The sequence below is a fragment of the Dendropsophus ebraccatus genome, chromosome 10 (genome assembly GCF_027789765.1).
Source record: "Dendropsophus ebraccatus isolate aDenEbr1 chromosome 10, aDenEbr1.pat, whole genome shotgun sequence".
In the NCBI taxonomy this organism is placed as follows: domain Eukaryota; kingdom Metazoa; phylum Chordata; class Amphibia; order Anura; family Hylidae; genus Dendropsophus; species Dendropsophus ebraccatus.
In genome coordinates, this window is record NC_091463.1 from 62,431,924 (window position 1) to 62,452,456 (window position 20,533).

The 20,533-nt window shown below is 40.2% G+C and overlaps 1 protein-coding gene across 1 annotated transcript in view; it reads right to left on the reverse strand.

Moving 5' to 3' along the window:
• AFF2 (ALF transcription elongation factor 2) overlaps positions 1–20,533 on the reverse strand; it is a 441,996-nt gene that overhangs the window by 397,149 nt on the left and 24,314 nt on the right. The window lies entirely within an intron of this gene.

Sequence of the window (20,533 nt, forward strand, 5' to 3'; positions counted from 1 at the left end):
AAGTAAATTTCTAGATAGGCAATTAATAAATTGTGACTGACAGATCTTTTAGCTAGATCATTGATGACTAAGGCTAGGTTCACACTGCATTTTGGGGCTTCTGCTGAGCACTACTATTTAATGCGTCAAGTCTAATTGTGACTTGTGGTCAACCATGTTTCAGAGTTTGACTCCATTTTTGGACGACTGTCATTTAGAGTTGAAAATGTTTGATGTATTTTGGTGTAATATTAAGAAAATGGCCGTATTTTTGCCTAAAAAATGGTCGTCCAAAAACGTTGTATGAACATAGCCTTAGAGTCACAATTAGACTTTGTTAGGCCATTAATGTCAATGGGCACATCAGCCTCAACATCAGCTTCCTGTTTTAACAGATTTTTAATGGAAAGCCAATGTGAAGCCTGATGGAAGGCCAAAAAATGAATCATGGATGTAGTTTTAAGTCAACAATAAGAAGATGTGGGTCCACAACTTATCACAACTTAAACTTATCACAACAATGTGAACCCAATAAAGCAATTGTTGTTTACAAAGTAAAATAAAAAATAATTTTGGTACAAATTGTACTTTTTTTTTTATCTGTATTACCACATTAATTCTTAACCTGACCATAGCTCATCTCCAGAAATAAGAGACAACAAAGACCAAGGTCAAACAAGGAAGACAATGCTGGGGTGTGTTTTCCTTTAAGGTAGACCGTTTCTCTTTTGTCCTTTAAATAACCCCAGTACTAACAAGAATCATTTCTCTACCAGCGATGTTCTTCAAAATCAGCCTGAACATTTCTTTCGGCAGTATAATTTCTAGCAATTAATGTAGAGCAATACCAAGGGATTTTTGTTTCTAATTTTCTGAATGCAAATTAATATGAAATCGCTTAACTGACACTGAACAGTTGATAGTATCGAAACTTCAAGCCTCTGCTTTGGACATTCCTGCTATAGTGTAACTGTGAATACATCAGCTATAGCTGAACCTGAAGAGCTAGGACTAGATACCGAATAAGTACACTTGGCACTGTCAATCATTCTATAGCCTTTGTATAGAAAATTCTCTTTGCTGTCTGTATAGCTGTGGCTTTTCACATGGATACAGAAAAGAAATACTACTATTTGAAGTTGTGTATATGAATAATCCTGTTCTATATATAGTTCATGAAGAGAGCTGGTATCAGTTTTATTAGTCCAACAAGCCTGTCTGACATAAAATAATAATCTCAGCAGTACGCTAGCGCGTGACTTGTGGCCATCCCTCATGTGTTGAGCCAGTAGACCTTGTAGACCATTCAGTAGACACTGGGCACTGTGAGGAGACATTTCTTAAAGGGGTTGGCCACTTTATAGTAAAATTGATCAGTGTACAGTATTAGTGAGTGTACTCACTGTATATACTGACAGCAGCTCCCAGTGTACTTCATAGAGCTAATATCAGACTCCCCTCCTCCAGGCTGGGCTGCCCTGCTCTGTGGTGTTTTGGTCCCTGAGATTGCTTACATGGAGAAGCATGTGACCATGCCCCGCCCCCCAGTGTCCACCACTGAGCCTGTATATGTCTATGGAGGACACAGTGGACAGGGCATGGTCACATGCTCCTCCATCTCAGCCATTTTATGGACTGAAACAAAACAGAACAGGGCAGCCCAGCCTGGAGGAGGGGAGTCTGATTTTAGCTCCATGAGGTACACAGGAAGCTGCTGTCAGTATATACAGTGAGTACACTTACTAATACTTTGTACTGACCTATTATACTATAAAGTGGCCAACCCCTTTAAAGGAGATGTCCGGGATTACTATGCTTTTTGGAAAAAGCAGGGGCGGGGGAATAAAAACCAATACTACTTACCCTTCCCCATGCCTGTCCCGCACCGGATAACCACTTCAGGACCCCCGCCGGCCTCCGGTATCTTCTTCTCAGACAATGTCACGGCCTGGCTGATTGACAGCCCGCTCAATCAGTCAGTGACTGGGGCGGAACAACACTCCAGTCTCTGATTGGCCGAGTGGGCTGTCCATCATTTAGGTCGGGCATTTTCCCCAGAGTCGTGATGTCATCACACCTTGGGGGAAAATGCCTTCTGGTGGGGATCTCAAGGTTGGTCAAGGGGGGCATCATGGGCACGGGGAGAGGTAAGAAATCGATGATGAACATTTTCTCCCCAGCCCCTGCTGCTTGACAAAAGTTTTTTATGGACGAACTTCTCCATTAAAGGGGTATGCCACTTAATAGTAAAATAACTCAGAGTACAGTATTAGGCTATGTTCACACTACGTAAAACTACGGCCGTTGTTGCCGATGGCACCAACGGCCGTAGTTTTTGCGGGATGGGACAATGCCTTAGTTTCAATGGGATCCCGGCCGGAGCATATACACATCGTATACGGTCCGTCCGGGATCCCGTGCAGTCCCGCAAATAACTGACATGTCAGTTCACACTATGAAGCAAGCGTCTCCAGCCGCCTACAGTCACCTTGCCGTGGCAATGAGAATACAATTTTGCCATGTTAACCTCTATAGAGCAATTCTAATAGTAAGAAGTTTCTGGAAATGCTGGTTATACATTTTCCCAGCATTTTTTGCGGATTTTTACAAAACAGGTAAAATCTTCTCATTGCATATTCAACACATTTTCAAGTCTGCGCATTTCTGTTAAAGTATTTTAACAGGCTCTTAAGCAGAAAACATTATTACTAACTGATGCAGTTAGAGCCGAGTACCTCACCCTGTTCATAAATACATCCACCAACCAAGTCAAACAAAATGTAATACAACTGCTAATATAAGAAGAACAAAATGTTATATAACATTGTACATTATATTTACAGGGATTATAAAGTATGATCGAGATATCCTAAGAGATACTCATTATTGTCAAGTCTTCTTTCCCCAACCAATAGTTTTTATTTAATTTCTTCATTCTTGACTAAAATTACTAAAATAAAAATAGTTATTGGCTAACCTTTATTAAAGGGGTACTCCAGCAAAAATCTTTTTCTTTTAAATCGTATCATAAATATTTTCAGAAAGTTATATACATTTGTAATTTACTTCTTTTTAAAAATCTCAAGTCTTCCAGTACTTATGAGCTGCTGTATGTCCTGCAGGAAATGTTGCTTTCTGTTAAGTCTAAGGCTCTTTGCACACGGAGCAAAAGTGGTGGAATGTTCATTCTTTAGTGATTAACAGTGTGGGACACTACTGAAAAAATTCGAAGAATGTGTATATATATATATATATTTATATATATATATATATATATATATATATATATACTCCTTTAACCGCTTAACGATAACGTATATTTACACCCCCGCAGGCTGGGCCTTAACGCAAAAGGGTGTAAATGTACGCCCCGCCAGAGGGCTGCACTTCCTGGCAGAAGGCGGAACCGTTAATGACGGGCCGACGCGATCATGTGGCCGCCAATCATTAGCCCATTAAATGCCGCAATCCTGACAAAGCGTTTAAGTGTAAGTGACAGGAGCATATCCTGTCACTTAATGATCGAGACCACCCTAGACAAGCAGACTGGCCTGACTGCTGGAGGTATACTCCTTACCTCCGTGCAGTCTTCCGATCCCACACATAAAATTAATAAAGTTAAAAACATATACTATACCGTAGCGTGCGAACTTGTCCAATCTATTAAATTAAAACAATATTGTTCATGGTGAACAGCGTGAACAAAAAGCGGTAAAAAATGCAGAGATTGTTTTTTTTTTCTTAAATTACATTTTATGTATACAAAATTTATAAAAAGTGATCAATACGTCTGATCTAGAAACATTTTTTTACTAATAAAAACTAGAGATCATGACGCAAAAAATTATGCCCCATATGACCCCATAGGTGAAAAAATAAAAGCACTATTAGAGACAAAATTAGCCATTTTTAATATATCTAGTTGCAAAAAAAGTTTTACTGCTAATAAAAATGGTAAAATGTTAGAAAACCTAGTAAACATGCATATCACTGTGTTCAGACCGAACTATAGAATAAATAAAAAATGTCAGTTTTACAGTAAACTGCATTACGTAAACATGGAACCCCCCAAAATTTGCAGAATCACAATTTTTGACCCAAATTCACCCTATAAATAATATTTTGGGAGTTCCGTAATTCATTTTATGGCAGATTGAAAGATGCCTTTACAAAGTACACCTGCTCCTGAAAAAAACAAGCCCTCACATGGCCCTGTATGTGGAAAAATAAAAGAGTTATAAGGCTTAGAAGGCGAGGAGAAAAAAACGAATGCGCAGAAGTGACAATTGGCCCGGTCCTTAAAGCCATTTCAGGCCTGGTCCTTAAGGGGTTAATAAGATACAGTTAAAAAAGAATTCCATCTTATTTAATGTAAGCTTCTGTCCCCAATGAAGCCATGTATAATACTGGTGTCTTCTTACATTGCAGAGTACCTATGCCTATAGCCATGTCACCAGTTATAAGCCTATATTCATTGCTAGATCTATAGATATAGTCCTGCCGCTCCCCATCCTTGGACAAATAGACATTCATTATATGCACCTTCTTTCCAATTTAATAGCATCCTTTAATAATGCATGGGTGCACAGCAATGTTGTCTTTGTGGGTATTCTCTCTCCACAGTATTACAAATAAACGCACATAGAAGAATAAGAATCCATGATGTACTTTTCCATACGTCTTTCTCTATGTGCCGGGTTTGCCTCCCCACATCATAAATTATGGCTAGAATGAAATAACAATATGTGTAGCACAACCTAATGTGACCGATGTGTGGGTAAATATGTCTCTCTAGAAATATTATTCTATTCTCACTAACTCTATCATGGCTGCACAATGCTCTTGGGTTGTACAGAGGTTACAGTACACCATAACTTTGCAAACTGCTTTGTTTCAGATGAGCATCACTCATGGTCCAGCATGCATATCTATCAAAAACGACAGTGATGAGACCCCTGCTAGAGGGAGACACATTGGCTTAGGACTTAGGCTGTATACAGGTGAAGAAATATACATATATACAGTATATACATACACGCAGTGGTGCCTTGGATTACGAGCATAATTTGTTCCAGGACCGTGCTTGTAATCCAAATCCACTCTTAAACTAAAGCAAATTTTCCCATAATGTATAGTAAGTGCATAAACCTGAAAAACACAGCACAGTTTGTAGATACAGGTTGGAACTGCATATCCCCATAATGCAGTAGTGTAGTAAAACAGGCTGAATAGAGAAGCAGGGCTGCAGCAGTGTGTATAGCTGAGTGTGAGTGCAGGCACATTATTGCAGCAATGTGTATAGCTGAGTGTGAGTGCAGGCACATAATAGCAAGAATAGAGAGGATGGGAAACACAAGGGCTGACAGAGACTGCAAGGAGAATGAAAGAACGAGCAGGACATATGTGAGCACATACATGCAGCACTCTCTGTTCGGGGAGAAGGGTTACAGCTATGAAGAGATTACCTCCACAGTCCTGTACCCTTAGGCAAGCCCCAGTCTGAAGTTGATCTGCTATGATTTGGAAGGTGAGGGAGACTTCCTGGGTCAGAGTACAGGGCTGTAGACCCTGCTGTGTAGAGCATGCCCCAAACCCACTCCCCCTCCCACCCAGTACAGGGAGCTCTTACACCAAAGCAATGCTCTTAAACCAAATACATCCCTTCGACCAATGTCTCTTGTTTGTGAGTGGTGCACCTCGCGCATGCGCGGTGTGGTATACTACATATGACACTATATTACTTCATCTGTTTCATTCTAGCGCCTGCGTATTGCTTAGCAGTTTGCGTCATGTTAGCGCACGCGTATATGTTATGACTGAGACTGTGGTGGCCATACTTGATCATTTTTGATCATCCTGGATCACTGCGCGTGCGCAGACTTTTGACCATTGTCTCTCTTTTTTATGAATGGAGCCTCTCGTGCATGCGCAGTGCGGTGTATTGCATGTGATGTATTATTGCTTTGTCTGTCTCGCTCTAGCGCTTGCGCATTGTTAAGCAGCCTGCGTCATGTTAGCGCACGCGCACATGACATGACTGAGACTGAGGTGGCCTTAGTTGATCATTTTTTCATTGCGCATGCGCATGCCCTTTGATTAGTTCCTTCCTGGAAACTACACCTCTCGCGCGTGCGCAATACGATACACCCCACGCCGAGTCGGCCATTTTTTGTACGGCATTTTCTATTGAGTCCTCCACCGGTCAGCAACAGGTTCGTTAGCTTTTTCCTGCTTCATTCATGTGTGGCCCATTTGCCAATTTATGTTCATGTATATAAAGAACACTTGTCTGTATTGTAATCATCCCTGAGGAAGTCCTGGGAGCAGGACGGAACGCGTGGGACATCATTGAGCCATAGTCACTGGTTACTTGCCTCTTCCCCCCCCCCCCCCCCCCTCTCTATTTCTTCCTGTCTAGTCCACACTTTTTTGTCTTGATCTCTTGCAGTATATTACATTGAGGTGTCGCATGTTAGTCTTCGTTTTGTTTTGTTGTGCTTGACACACATTTTTCACCTTTGTTTCTTATTGTTTCCTTTACATGTGTGCGCCTCATTTGTATATGTGCCGTTTTTTGAGATCGACTATTCTGTGACTCACAGGGACTTACATTTACATATTGGTGTTGGAGGGGGTTGGAGACTTGTTTCTGGAGTAGATTTTTCTCCACTATTGGCTCTGAGTACATGACCACAATCATGGTCTCCTGTGTTGTTTTTTAAAGTGTTTTTAACTTTTTTCAAGTGTTGTTTCTTTATACTTTGTGATTTGTTAAATAAAGATATTTATTCTTTCTATATTGGTGTGCCTTTGCCCTTATATGCATGCTTGCTAGTGTTTTTTGGCTCAGTATTTTGTTTGGTATGCGGGCGTTGTGCACCCATGTCTGTTTTTGACATTTATATATTTTGAATATTTAAGAGCAGTGCATCTCCAGCCTTTGTTTCTCTTAAACCAAATAACAATTTTGAAAAGCCCTTGCAAAGCACGTTCAATCCAATTGAGGCCGCATTCACATGTTCCGTGTTCTGCACGGAACACAGACGTGAATTGCATGTAATGGACCCCCCTTACTGGGAAGCATCTCTGATAAAATGCTGGGAGCAGGGGAACTGTATTCACATGCGCAGCGCTGCAGAACACGGAACGTGTGAATGCGGCCTCAGTCTTAAACTGAAGTACCACTGTGTGTGTGTGTGTGTATATATATATATATATATATATATATATATATATATATATATATATATATAAAGTTAAAAGGGATTACCGATATAACTGCATTAAGGAATATAGGGAGTTCTTTTAGTAACACAGTATAAATGACCAAATTGTGTTTTATTCCTCATACAATTGTTTTATGATAGGAAGAAGCTAGTAAAAAAAGATTCAGTTCTTTATAAAATCAAATTAACAAGGGCCGATAGACTCGCAGTTTCAGTATGCCATTTCTTCCAGAATGACTAATGCACTATTTGTATTAAACCTAAATGCCGCTTTGGAAAACAATGAAATAAATCAAATGATGTTCTTCATATAATCGTGAACGATGGATCCCATTAGACTTCCACCAAGCATAGTTGTTGGTCACAATCATTGACCAGAATGCTTATAAATTAATCGGCTGAGGTAATGCTCGAAGGGCTGTCATCATTTTTTTAACTAATCTACATTTTGAATTCACTTAAACTTTTCCAACCCTTTGGAACAGGTTCATCAATTCTCCATGCTCCAGACTGAAGGGGAAAAATGCCTTGAATACAGAGGTTTTACAATAGTTTTCCCTTGTGTCTTGTGAGTAAGACTTGGAAGTAAAACAAAATGCCTTAGTATGTTAACATTGACAAATTTTACATTGTACAAAAGGGTATAAAATATACAGCAAAAACTGATATTATGTTTTACAATATTAAGGGCAATGTATACAGACTATCCAGCATATCACAGCGTCTCTAAAACCGACATTATAGGGGTAACACTATATGAAGTGAATGAGTTTTCCAGGATATTTCAAAACCTGTGTAAAGGTGAATCTTAAAGGGGTTGTCCAGGGGTGTGTACATATAGTGGTCCCTCAAGATATAATTTGAATTGGTTTTGGGATGACCATTGTATGTTGAAAATAGTTTATCTTGAGACCAAAACTCTATGGAAAATTTTAATTGGATCTAAAATGCCTAAAATTAGAAAAAATAATTAAGATTTAAAGGAAAATTATCAGGTAACTTATATAGTTAAAGCAAGTCCTTACATATAACAGTTAGAAAGAGCTACTGGAAGTTGTAAGTTACTTTCTATGTAGAGGACCAATGCATTTTCAAGGTCCTGTATAAGTCATACATGGTCCTTGAAAAAAAAACAAAAAAACCTGCCCAACTCTGGCATCGGCGTGAGGAGGCCGATTATAATCAATGGAGCTTCGTCACAGAGGGGAGGGGTTTGTCACAAAGTAAAAAACTTAAAGTGATGTACCTGATGATGCATTCACTTTAGGGATGGTCCGAACTCTCCGAGGTTCGGGTTCGTATGAACCCAAACGCTCAGCATCAGATTCCCGCTGTCTGCCCGCTCTGCGGAGCGGGTGGATACAGCGGGAGGACCGCCTGGAAAACTGGGATACAGCCTATGGCTATGGCTGTATCCCAGTTTTCCAGGCAGTCCTCCCGCTGGATCCGCCCGCTGCACAGAGTGGGCAGACAGTGGGAATCACTACCAAGAGTTCGGGTTCGTACGAACCTGAACCGAACTCGGTTCGGACCATTCCTAATTCACTTTAAGGCCATGTTCGCATACAATAAGAGACCGGCTGTTCCGTGACCTGGCCGGGTCACGGAACAGCTGGTTTCTGAAAAGATCATCCCTGGTGGTACAGCAGTACTGGCCGGATGATCTTTCCTGCTGCAGAGTTTTGATGCGGGCCCATCCGCGCGTGCCTGTGTCAGAACTCTCCACTGCACACTAGTGAGCGTGTGGCCACAGCCACTCGCTCGATAGCGCGCACTGACATGGTTTTCTACAGCCACTATTCAATGAATAGCGGCCGCAGAAAACTCACATGTCAGTTCTTTGCTGCGCCGCGAGGAATCCCTGCCGGATTGTATACTATGTGTTTACGCTCCGTCCGGGAACCCATAGACAAAAAGGTAACGTATATTTTGTAATAATCCCGGCCGTTATATAAATATACGTTGTGTGAACATAGCCTAAAGAAACAATCCCAACAAAACCACCACTTAAGCCCTATAATAGACATAATGCAATGGCCCAAATTTACTATTGCTTTTGCACCAGAATTCTGGGAGTGCATTGTACGCCTTAACAAAAATTTAGACAGTTTTAGGGCACTTGCCCTCAATGTCCAACAAAAAGGGGACAAAGTTTTAACAAAAGAAGAATTTGGGAAAAAGGGGTCTAGCTTTGCAGGCGACTCCATTCACCAAAAAGGTGGCAGATTCTGATGGAAAATTGTAACTAATCATCGTCTAAACTTAGATTAGATAGTCTAAGCATTTGACAGATTTACAAGACAGGCTGAGCTCCTGTGATAAACTTGGTGCATTCATACAGTGGCTAGTCTATGTGTGATAAATCCCCCCAATGTATCTGTCTTACCTGGAATGTTCTGGATTCACAGGATATTATTTTATGAATAAATCATTCATTTAGGGATTTGTCACATTTTTTCAGCCCATAAACAGCAATATGTCAAGTCCGCCATATAGCCGTATAAAGTATGGCTATTGTCAAGGGGCTTAGCGTTTCTATGGCTTACAGGTACTGTACCTTGCCTCATAAATTAGGGAATTGCATTAGCTATAATTCCACAATAACTTCACTAGTATATTCTATTCTGCTGGAAGCAGTAGTGATCCATGAAAAACCACTGGGGATTATGTTTCTGATGACTTCTTTTCAGCCCATGAACAAGCTACAGACTATTTAATGACAGTCTAATGCCATGGAACCTGTAACCACTGTAAATGTCAGTCTATACAATGTCAATAGACTCCAAAGCTAACTATAAAGAATCTGATCTCCCCATTGTTATCTTTCAGTAGTTAAGTACTTTAAACACATTTAATCACAATCTATAAACTTTTCATGTCATTTTGTACAGCGAAAGTTACTTAAAAGAAAACAACTTTTTTCCAAGTTTGTCATATGCTCCCCCATGTTGGACATCTTATAGACAGAATCACCACAGAGAAGGGCAGCACAGCCTGAAGGAGGGGAGTCGGGTATTAGCTCTATGGGGTACACAGGGAGCTGCTGTCAGTATATACAGTGAGTATACTTACTAAGGCTATGTTCATACTATGTAAGAGACCGGCCGTTCTCTGAAAAGATCATCCCGGATGATCTTTCGGGCCGCAGAGTTCTGATGCGGGCGCATCCATGCACGCCCACATCAGAACTCCACACAGCACACAATAGAGCGTACGGTCGCAGCCGCTTGCTCTATTGTGTGAACTGACAGGGTTTTCTGCGGCCACAAGTCACTGAATAGGCCAGGATCCCATAGAGCACAAGGCAACATATTTTTTTTCGTGAAAAGTCTGTCCGTTGTTGCCCATTGCAACAACGGCCATACCTTTACGAAAAGATACATTGTGTGAACATTGCCTAATACTGTATACTGAAAATTTTACTATAAAGTGGCCAACCCCTTTAAAGTAATAATAGCAGAGAAACAGCTCAGTGGCTCAGAGCTACACAATCAGGTGATCCAGAATTGTAATTTCATGTGCATTGCATGTATTTGCTAAAACAGACACATCAGGAGTGGTGACAGGATATCTTTTAATAATCCTTACCATTCATCCCATGCAAAAATGGAACAGGTAAATTTATGTTTCAAGAAAATGCAGAAAATATTACAAATGTACAACGTACAACCTGCTTAATACTTTTAGCACTCATTTAAAAGTTTAGCATTTCTTTATCGAGTAACGGTCAATCCTAAAAATAAAAAAATTGATGTGTCATGAGGCATATAAAAAGTTATTGATCACAATGAGACTTGCTGCAATACAAAGGGGAAAGAGCCCTCAACTCCCCAGCCACCCACTAGTTCCAACACTTGAAGAGGACCCCCCGCTAGAGCCCCTCATACTTACTTGATTGCGCCGGGTCCCGCTTCTTCGGACGGTCCTGGGATGGAGATATCCCCACGGGAAGCCCGGAGCGTGTGCGGCTGAGATGAGTCCGACACTCATAGAGAACGAATGGAGCGTCGGACTTACCATTCATTCTCTATGAGCGTCGGACTCATCTCAGCGGCGTGCCCGCCAGGCTGCCTGCGGGGATATCTCCGTCCTGGGACCGGCCGAAGAAGCGGGACCCGGCGGGATCAAATAAGTATGAAAGACTCTAGTGGGGAGTCAGGAGCCTGTCACCCCAGCACCGGGGTGACAGGTCCTCTTTAAGCCTCACAGACTATAATGAAGCAAAAGTGTTGGAATTAACCAGCAGCAGGGGAGTCAAACGCATTGACGATGCGAACGCTAACTTTTTACACGCCTGATGACGTCAAAAGTTTTTTTTTATAACGACAGTGACTTTTTAAGGCACATCTAGTGCTCATTGAATTCAACTGCAGGACAATTTCTCTATCTTGTCTTGTGGCGGGATCTTAAAGTCCTCTTGTAGCGTCCTAATACCAATACTAATACTATTTTTAAACTCTCTGAATTAACCCCTATTTATTAAAACTATAAAAACTTAATTCAGCTTCTATAGGATGTGAATGGTGAAGAGATTCAACAGATAACAAACCAAAGCATACATAAAAGTAGCAAAAACCCTAACTGCACACATATCCTTTATTCACCAGACACCGTTTTTTGACTTTCCTTTATCCAAGAGTTTTAATGATGTGTTTTCAATGGTGCTATGGATTTATGAGATAGGAAATATAGTTATATGAGGAACTTTATTGCCTGCTCTTGTTTTAATATGAACGTGTAACTCTTAATCAAATGCATGTCCAAGTATGTAATGTTTGCAAGTGTAGTGTACTCTTTAGAGATTTAGCACAATCCCCTTACTATAACTTTCTGCGCTTTATATCCCACATCTTATTTACAGCACTAATAAAAAATAAGCAGAATGACTGTAGTCTAAAACCTGCCAACTTCCCAGATGTATCCGGGATTATTTTGTATCACTGATGCGTGCCATGAGCTCTGCTGACATCAGAAACGCATGATGGATTTCACTCTTTTAGACATAATATCAATACTAATGTATTACTACAGAGCTAATCGGATAAGACTCAACGCAAGTAATCACTTCATAGCATGTATCTAAAAAGATAAAATCTTAGGCTATTGCTCATATAAACATGTACAACTAACAAAAAGCTTCTTTATCAATTTTTCATTCGTCAAAGTAAATTATCACCTGTAATGGAGGAACTTTATATAATATGTTATATAAATGCATACATAGCATTTCTCAGGCATTTGATGTTATTGGAATCTCTGACTAAGGGTATGTGCACACTACAGAATCCAGGCGGATCCCCTGCCTAAGATTCCGCTGCTCGCCCCCGCCCACAACGCCGCCCATGCCATAGACTTTATTGTATGGTCAGGCAAATTCTGCTATCTTCCCGAAGAATGAACCTGTGCACAGAATGAAGTCTATGGCAAAGGAGGAGATGTGCGCTGGCGTGGGCGGCCGAATCCACGGCGGGTGATCCGCCCGGATTCCATAGTGTGCACAAAGCCCTTTCTGAAAATGAAGCCAACAAACAGATTGGCTGATCCTTGTGGCCATTCAAATGAATCAATGTAATTTTTAATAGATGGTCAGACTGCGCCTAAGTCTGCTTTATGGCATCCACATCCAATGTCCTGATGAGACAGCTCCAGAAAGACGTGGAAGCCTCCTAAATCATGCAGGAATCCTGGTAATGGTTAAACAATGTCCATAAAAACTAGATAGGGGATGACATCTAGCTTAGGTATATTTAGTTTTTTAAAAGAATGTTTTGTATTTTCCAACTCTGTATGTATTTATATGAATCCAACAAATTAGGAGACGATAGATAGATAGATAGATAGATAGATAGATAGATAAATAGATAGATAGACAGATTCTATATTTCCTTAACATGGCGCAAAGTTTATGATGGTGGCTCACTAGAAGTTGCTATCAACAACTGGTCATACGAGTCAAAAACAAAACATACACCTTTTATAATATGTTTACAATGAATCAAACTTTTTTTTTTTTTTTTTTTTTTAAGACAAACTTTGGTGGAGATTTATCAAACTGATATAAAGTAGAATTGTTTTAGTTGCCCCTAGCAACTAATCAGATTCCATCTTTCATTCCTCACAGATTCGTTGGGAAAAAAAAGATGGAACCTGATTGGTTGCTAGGGGCAACTAAGCCAACTCTACTTTACACCAGTTTGATAAATCTCCTCCTATATCTTTAGATGCACTTTCCCATCAGGGTTTTTTTTGTGGACCACAGAGAGAATGAATGGAGCGCATATCAAAGTGGCCCCACAGGCACAGAGAGTGTTCTATTGAATGTGCCTATTCTTGGGATTGGTGTAAGTCCCAGCAGTTGGACCCAAAGTAATAGGATTCTTATCTGCTTAACAAGCAGATGGGGATGCCGCTTTAAAGGACAACTCCGGTGAAAAGCTTTTTCTCAGTAATTGAAACACATTACAAAGTTATATAACTTTGTATTATGCTTCAATCACCTATATGCCCCTCTTCCCTATGTTTTGCCCCCTCAACCCCCCACCAGGAAGTGAAGTAAAATCCTTCTTACCTAATGACTGTTGCAGGTTTTTCTGTGGCACCTATTTTGTGACAAGGACATTATCAAAAAGAAGGCTGGCCTAAGCCCTGTTAGGCCAGCCTCCCTTTGTCAGATGACTTAGGTTGCTCAGCTCTCATTGGCTGAGCAACCTGCAAGCCATCTAACAGTTCTACTGAGTCAGTTAGACATCACAGGAGACAAAGTGCATCATGGGAAAGTCCAAACCAGGAAGTGAAGAAAAATGAAGCCACCGACTGGAGCTTCAGTTCAGTTTTTCTTTATCAGCACCGGAGTTGTCCTTTAAGTTTACGTCCAATGAAATCTTTTAACATACAGTATAACACTGTATTGGCATACAGTGGCCACTGAGTCCCATTAATAAAGTTATAATGCATGGTATATATGTTTTTTTTTACTATGTACTACTGCATAGGAAAGGAATACGCTGGATACATAGGGGGGAGATTTATCAAACATGGTGTAAAGTGAAACTGGCTCAGTTGCCCCTAGCAACCAATCAGATTCCACCTTTCATTTTCCAAAGAGTCTGTGAGGAATAAAAGGTGGAATCTGATTGGTTGCTAGGGGCAACTGAGCCAGTTTCACTTTACACCATGTTTGATAAATCTCCTCCTAAGAACCTAAAAATGTAACTGGTATTCTAAGAAATAAAGAGTTTTTTTTGTGTCTCTGACAAATAGACAAAGGTTCCAAGGAAAGGGCAAACCTTATGATGTCCATTTGCCTTTTAAGGGATTATTCTATGGGACGCTACATAAGTAAACTCGAAACCTATATAAACCAACAGCAGCATTATATAAGGAGGCAAACATGGCCCGTGAGGTAATAGTAATGGTAAATCAGATACAGGGTGTAAGGTAGCCTGTAGTGTGCAGTCCACAGTATACAGCCTGAAATAAAAGGTATACTGTAGTCTGCTGATAGGACTTCACAAATGAGAAACTATGTAGGACCAAAAAGTTTCAATCTACTATACATCTCTAAATATATTTTTTTAAATTAAGTGCAATACCAGACCCAGTCTATTGACATGAGTGGTGCTATTTCTAGGGGGGGTGTAATGATTATTTTATCCAATCTCATTCCAACCTTTTTAAAGCTGCTACACTGTAACTCACTATTGAGGACAGACTCGTCGTATCTGGGACCTTTATGTATACCAGCTAATATGTCAACTTCACTTCTGCCTTTAATACCCCTATTATGTGTAAATGCCTTATTCCAAGTTTTCAATCTCTTCTCCTTATGACCATTCTCATGCAGAAGAGATGTGTTTTCCAGATGTCTGTTAGATGATATTGGGGTGTTCGTGTTAAATGGAGAACCTGTATGATTCCAATTATGTTTGATAATGCATCATGCAAGCCTGTAGCCCAAGAGGCAATAAATATATCATAAGGACAAATTAAAAATATACCATGTGTAAGAAACAGCATATTGCAGGACCCGGTGGGATTTAGCAAATAAAACCAGTTTTAGGTAATCACATCAATGAAGCCTAGACAGTTTGTAAGATGCAGGAAATATATAGCAGAGTTCAAATGTTTCTCTCTCCCCTGGTGGTTCTGGTGCAGCTGTAACTGGTGCTTTCAGTCATTTCCTGTATCAAAACCTATGCAAAGTGGAAAGCAAAACTGAATTGTTAACTGCTTCAATTAATCAAAAACAGGCATAGGGAAGAAAAAATCCAGAGTTACTTGGAACTTTTCAGTGTAAAGCAAAATACATAAAATGGTATTATGGCCTTTGGATAGTTCACTCAGGTCACTGGCTGCGTTGCCTTAACAAGTCATTTAAATTTGTAGTAAAAAAATACTGTTATAGATTGTCTAGAAATCTGGAGACCATATTATCTACACCAGATATAGGCAAACTAAGGTCAATATAGGAAGGTATAACTAGTCATCCCAGCATGACTACTTGGATGCCATAAACAGATACACACCTCATGTAGTCAAATAATAACTAAAAGGCAAAAACAACTCTACTTGGGAAAGTGGGAATTCGTTCAAGGTTTAAAATTACAGCAAACGATTACTGAATGAATGCGGAATTAAAGTGAACGAATGTGGAATTACAGCGAACGAATGTGAAATTACAGCGATTAGCGAATGATTAACAATGATTTTGGTGTAAGCACCAAACAATGGACGATTGCCTGCATTTATACAAAACGATTACCGCTAAAATTCTAACTATATAACAATAATTCGCACAGTAATCACCCCGTGTAATGGGGCCCTTACTCCAGTGTTCTTTGGGACCAACATCAATCTTAAAGTGTCACTGTAACTTCACAAAAATTTTGACATGTCATAGAGACATATCAAAATTTTTGATTGGTCTGGGTCTGAGTGTTTAGACCTGTATTGATCGGGAGATAGAGTCGGGAGAAGACGCTCTCTGTGTCACATGATCAGTCAAACTGATCAGTTGGGCTCTATAGAGCTCCATTATAAGTCCAACTGATCACATGACACAGAGCTGCCTCTATCTCCCGATCGACCAATGAAAACTTTTGATATGTCTCTCTAAGTGACAGTGACACTTTAAGACATGTCACCCCTTTCTGCACTATGGTAGGGTAACCTCTATAAAGCAATGACTCTAGGGAAGATGCCCATCCTGAATATGACAATTAAATAAGCTTTAAAGGGGCATTCCAGGAAAAAGTAGGAAATTTCAGGGGGTCCAACCCACGGGACTATTTATAACAGAGGCGGCGGGGACTGATACAGAGATTGGCTGGGGGTTCAGAGGTTGGACCCCCGCAATCTCCTACATTTCCCCTATCCTGTGGACAGGGGAAAAGTCTATTTTCCCTGGAATAAAGAATAAAGAATATTCATGTTTGTATCCAGGATTGGACCCTGATGGTTCACAGACCATCTTTTTAAGTAAAAAAAAAAAGCTATAAAAAATTATCATGATCATTATTTACAGCCATCCTTATCAAATAACCACCATTAATATAAAGATACAGTAGTTTTTTTCACGGTGTGTGAACATAGCCTGAAGCTGTATATTTAGTGTCTGGCCACTAAATGTAACTATATTGTTTTATCACATACTAAGGATGCTATTAATAAGTAAAAAGAACTCGATGAAGTACTGTAAGTAATTACAAACCATAATAGGCGCCTTCCCCAAAGGAGCAGAGTCATTGTGTATGAGGATATCCTTATGCATAGCACAGCAGATAGGTGATCACTTTGATAAATTGTCTTGACGGGGAAAAAGGCTTGATGTCAGTATTTGCCAATTAGCGAATATCCTTATGCAGAGGCTCCCGCAAGAATAAATAAATAGGTCTGGGCCCAACAAGGCTTCACTCCCTTCACAGACTCAAAGTCTCTTAATTAAATAGGAATAAACCACGTACAAGTGACAGGGCTTCCACAAAGCGGGTCACCAGTAGCCAAAATCTGACAGTTCCTCAGTTAATCTGTTCAGCGGCGTAGAATAAATCCTGACAGATCAGATTCATTAAATAATAATTATACAATTCAAGGATATAACCTGAACATTTACAGCCATGAGGATTATATCAGCTACATGGGACCCGGATGTTTTCCTGCAATTGATTAATGAGTATATTACATCTTAGTAACACAGTGTCTATGTGATATAAGCCATACTTTCATAATTTAAGGTATAAACCTAAAACAGAGAGCAAAATGATACTGAACCCATGCATTCCTTATATTATCTGTATGCGGTAAGGCCGGGTTCACGGGTTCACGCGTTGTATGACACTGGCCGTTCTGTGAACCGGCCATGTTACAGAACGGACAGCGTCAGAGAAGTTCATCCTGGCCGGTACTTCATTTCTGTTGAATTGGGATGCAGGTGATGCACTTCGGTGAGCCCGCATACCAATTTACCATAGCACACAATGGAAAGTGAATGAATAGTCAATGAATAGTAGGACATGTCAGTTTTTCCTGTTGCCACTAGGAATCCCGGCCAGAGTGTATACTATGGGGTACATTTATTAAGTCCGACGTTTTTTACGCCGGACTTAAAAATGTCCCCGGCTCTCCGGCGCTACGGGGATTTATGTAGAGGCGGACTGCCTCTACATAAATCCCGTGCGCTCCGCTGCGCACGGCCGAAATCCTACGCCAGCTGAGGACTGGAGTAGGTTTTCGGCGTATCTTTTGGCGGAACGGATCGTGAATCGCGCGGACTCTGAGTCCGCGCCCTCCGTTCTGCCCCCTTCACACCCCCGCCCCCCGGCGTACCCGGCGGAAATCGGCCATTTGCGAATAAAATAATGCGCAAATCTGTACTTTCCGCCGAAAAACCCCTGTACGCCCATTGATACATGTCCCCCTATGTGTATACACTCTGGTCAGGATTCCCGCTGACTTCAATGCCATGTATCTTTTGTAGTAATCAAGGCCGTTGTTGCAATTTGTGTGAACAATTTGTGTGAACATAGCCCAAAGCTGTATGACAATCAATATGATTGCCATTACTGCTACTAAAAAGCTATAAACTTATCTGCACATATTTTTTTTTTATCATTGATTTATTTCAAATATGCAAAATAAAGCAAGTTTCTAAATAGTCTGCATTAAAAATTCTAATTCATTTAACTGCTACTCAGAGAAAGAAAAGTCTGTTAGATGGTCTTTCAGCTTTCTTAATTGTAAAGATAGCAGCAGGGATGGCAGGTCGGATATAGACTAGCTAAAAAAAATGTGCACAAGTGTAGAGAGAAAATAGAGCTCAGACAGCAAGCTGCACAGGCTGTAGGAGCAAAAGTAAGCACAATTTTTGAAGGCCTATGGAGAAAATGTTTTTGCACCATCATAATTACAAAGCAAGAGTCCAAGGAGTCCATAGAACTTAAAAAGTACCTATCAGTTCCCAGAAGCTGCAAGATATGTCGATAGACTCCTATGTGCTGTCCTTTTGTGATGCGAATGGACTACGGAACTCCCAGAAGTATCGTAGACTGCATTATAATTTTTTTTTTTACAATGCAGTCTATGGTGGTTTTAGGTTTTTTGTTGACTGCACATTTGGAAAAAAGACCGTGCACCTGCAGGAATTTTTACATCTTATCCAGCGGAGAAGGGAACTGAGAATACATGATTACTTGGACCATTTCATTTACTGTATATAGGTACTAAAGATAGCCCCAGAGTTCTATAGGCAATTAAGGCTATGTTCACACAACGCATGAGACCGGCCGTTCCGTGACCCCGGCCGTGCCATCTTTCCGGCCGCAGAGCTCTGATGCGGGTGCATCAGCACATGCCCGCATCAGAGCTTACCATAGCCCACAGTGAAGCTAGCGGCCGGAGCGGCTCGCTTCACTGTGTGCACTGACAGATCAGTTTTTTGCGGCCCCGTACGGGATCCCGGCAGGAGCGTATATGATGTGTGTACGCTCCGACCGGGATCCCATAGCTTAATAGGCTGTGTTCTGCTGCACGAAAACTTGATTTCCCAGCATGGTTTATCTATATATAACAATATTGTGATACAAAGGTAAGGTATGTATTGCTTTAAATTTGCAAAGGCTCTGGGAACTGAAGGCCAGGTCTCTCTGCTCTGGCTCACAGAACGGACCATGAGATGGGGAAATTATCACTCTATGATGTCCTCATACCATAATAGGTTAAATGGAAAAGGACTGTCATTGAGACAATGCCAATTGTCTCTAAACCATTACATATAAAGAGAAACACAGAAAGCAGTATATTAGCTGATCGCAGCATACATTTTCTTACTGTGCTTTTTTTCTCTTTAATTCACAAGACCCAAAATTGGTGTAGCCTGGTTTCCTGTCTCACACACATACAGTCTCTGAAGTCTCCTGACTAATGGCAACAAACCTCAGGCCACAAGACAACTTCCTACTGAGGTATACAGGCAGACACATGCAAAGTACACATATAAATAAATAATACTATAGAAATATCATAAAAATATCCATAAATGTGAAATTAAAAAGTAGAAATCAAATCAGAATGTCTAATAGTGTGTGGTCTACTAATAAAATATTTGTAGAATTTTTGCACAATTTATTGCAAACAATAAATATCTTTACTTAAAAGCTTATATAGAAAAAAAGATATATAGCATCAACCAGAAATGACATCATAACAATTTTCCATTTACAAGAATTATTCATATGTATTTATTATTATATATAATTTTTGTTACTGTTAGATTTATTTAAACTTCACAACCTCCTGTCTTAGATCCCCTCCCCCATTTGTAACTACCAAATTACAAACAGTGAATATAAGGTCAAAGGGTTCATGGGAAAGAGATAGAGAGAGACTCAGTTTCAACATCTGATTACCAGGCCCCGTGCAACATGCACTTTGGAAAAAAAATAATAATAATAAAACCATTTTAATTCCATTGAGGTAAGGATGCCCTTGAAGCTGCTTTGTGTTTTCATTCATCGAACAGATACAATATCCTAACTGGGGTGAAAAAAAAAATCAGCTTTTTGTCTGGGAAGTAGCATGGAGGAAGACTGCACACTTGTGCAAAGGATCATATTTTTTTTATTTTTTTTGTGCAGGAAAATAAATCAGGCATTGAAAATACATTTAGGAGTTTGAGAATATCGAGTTCTATTAATGGCACTCTGCCACAATGTCAGAAAAGTAATAGGTATCCTGAGTACTCATTATTTATCCAACTTACTTGAAATTGTGCAGTCTGTAACTGAAGACAGATTTATTGTCGCAAAACAAATGTTTTAAAAATTGTGTTCTCT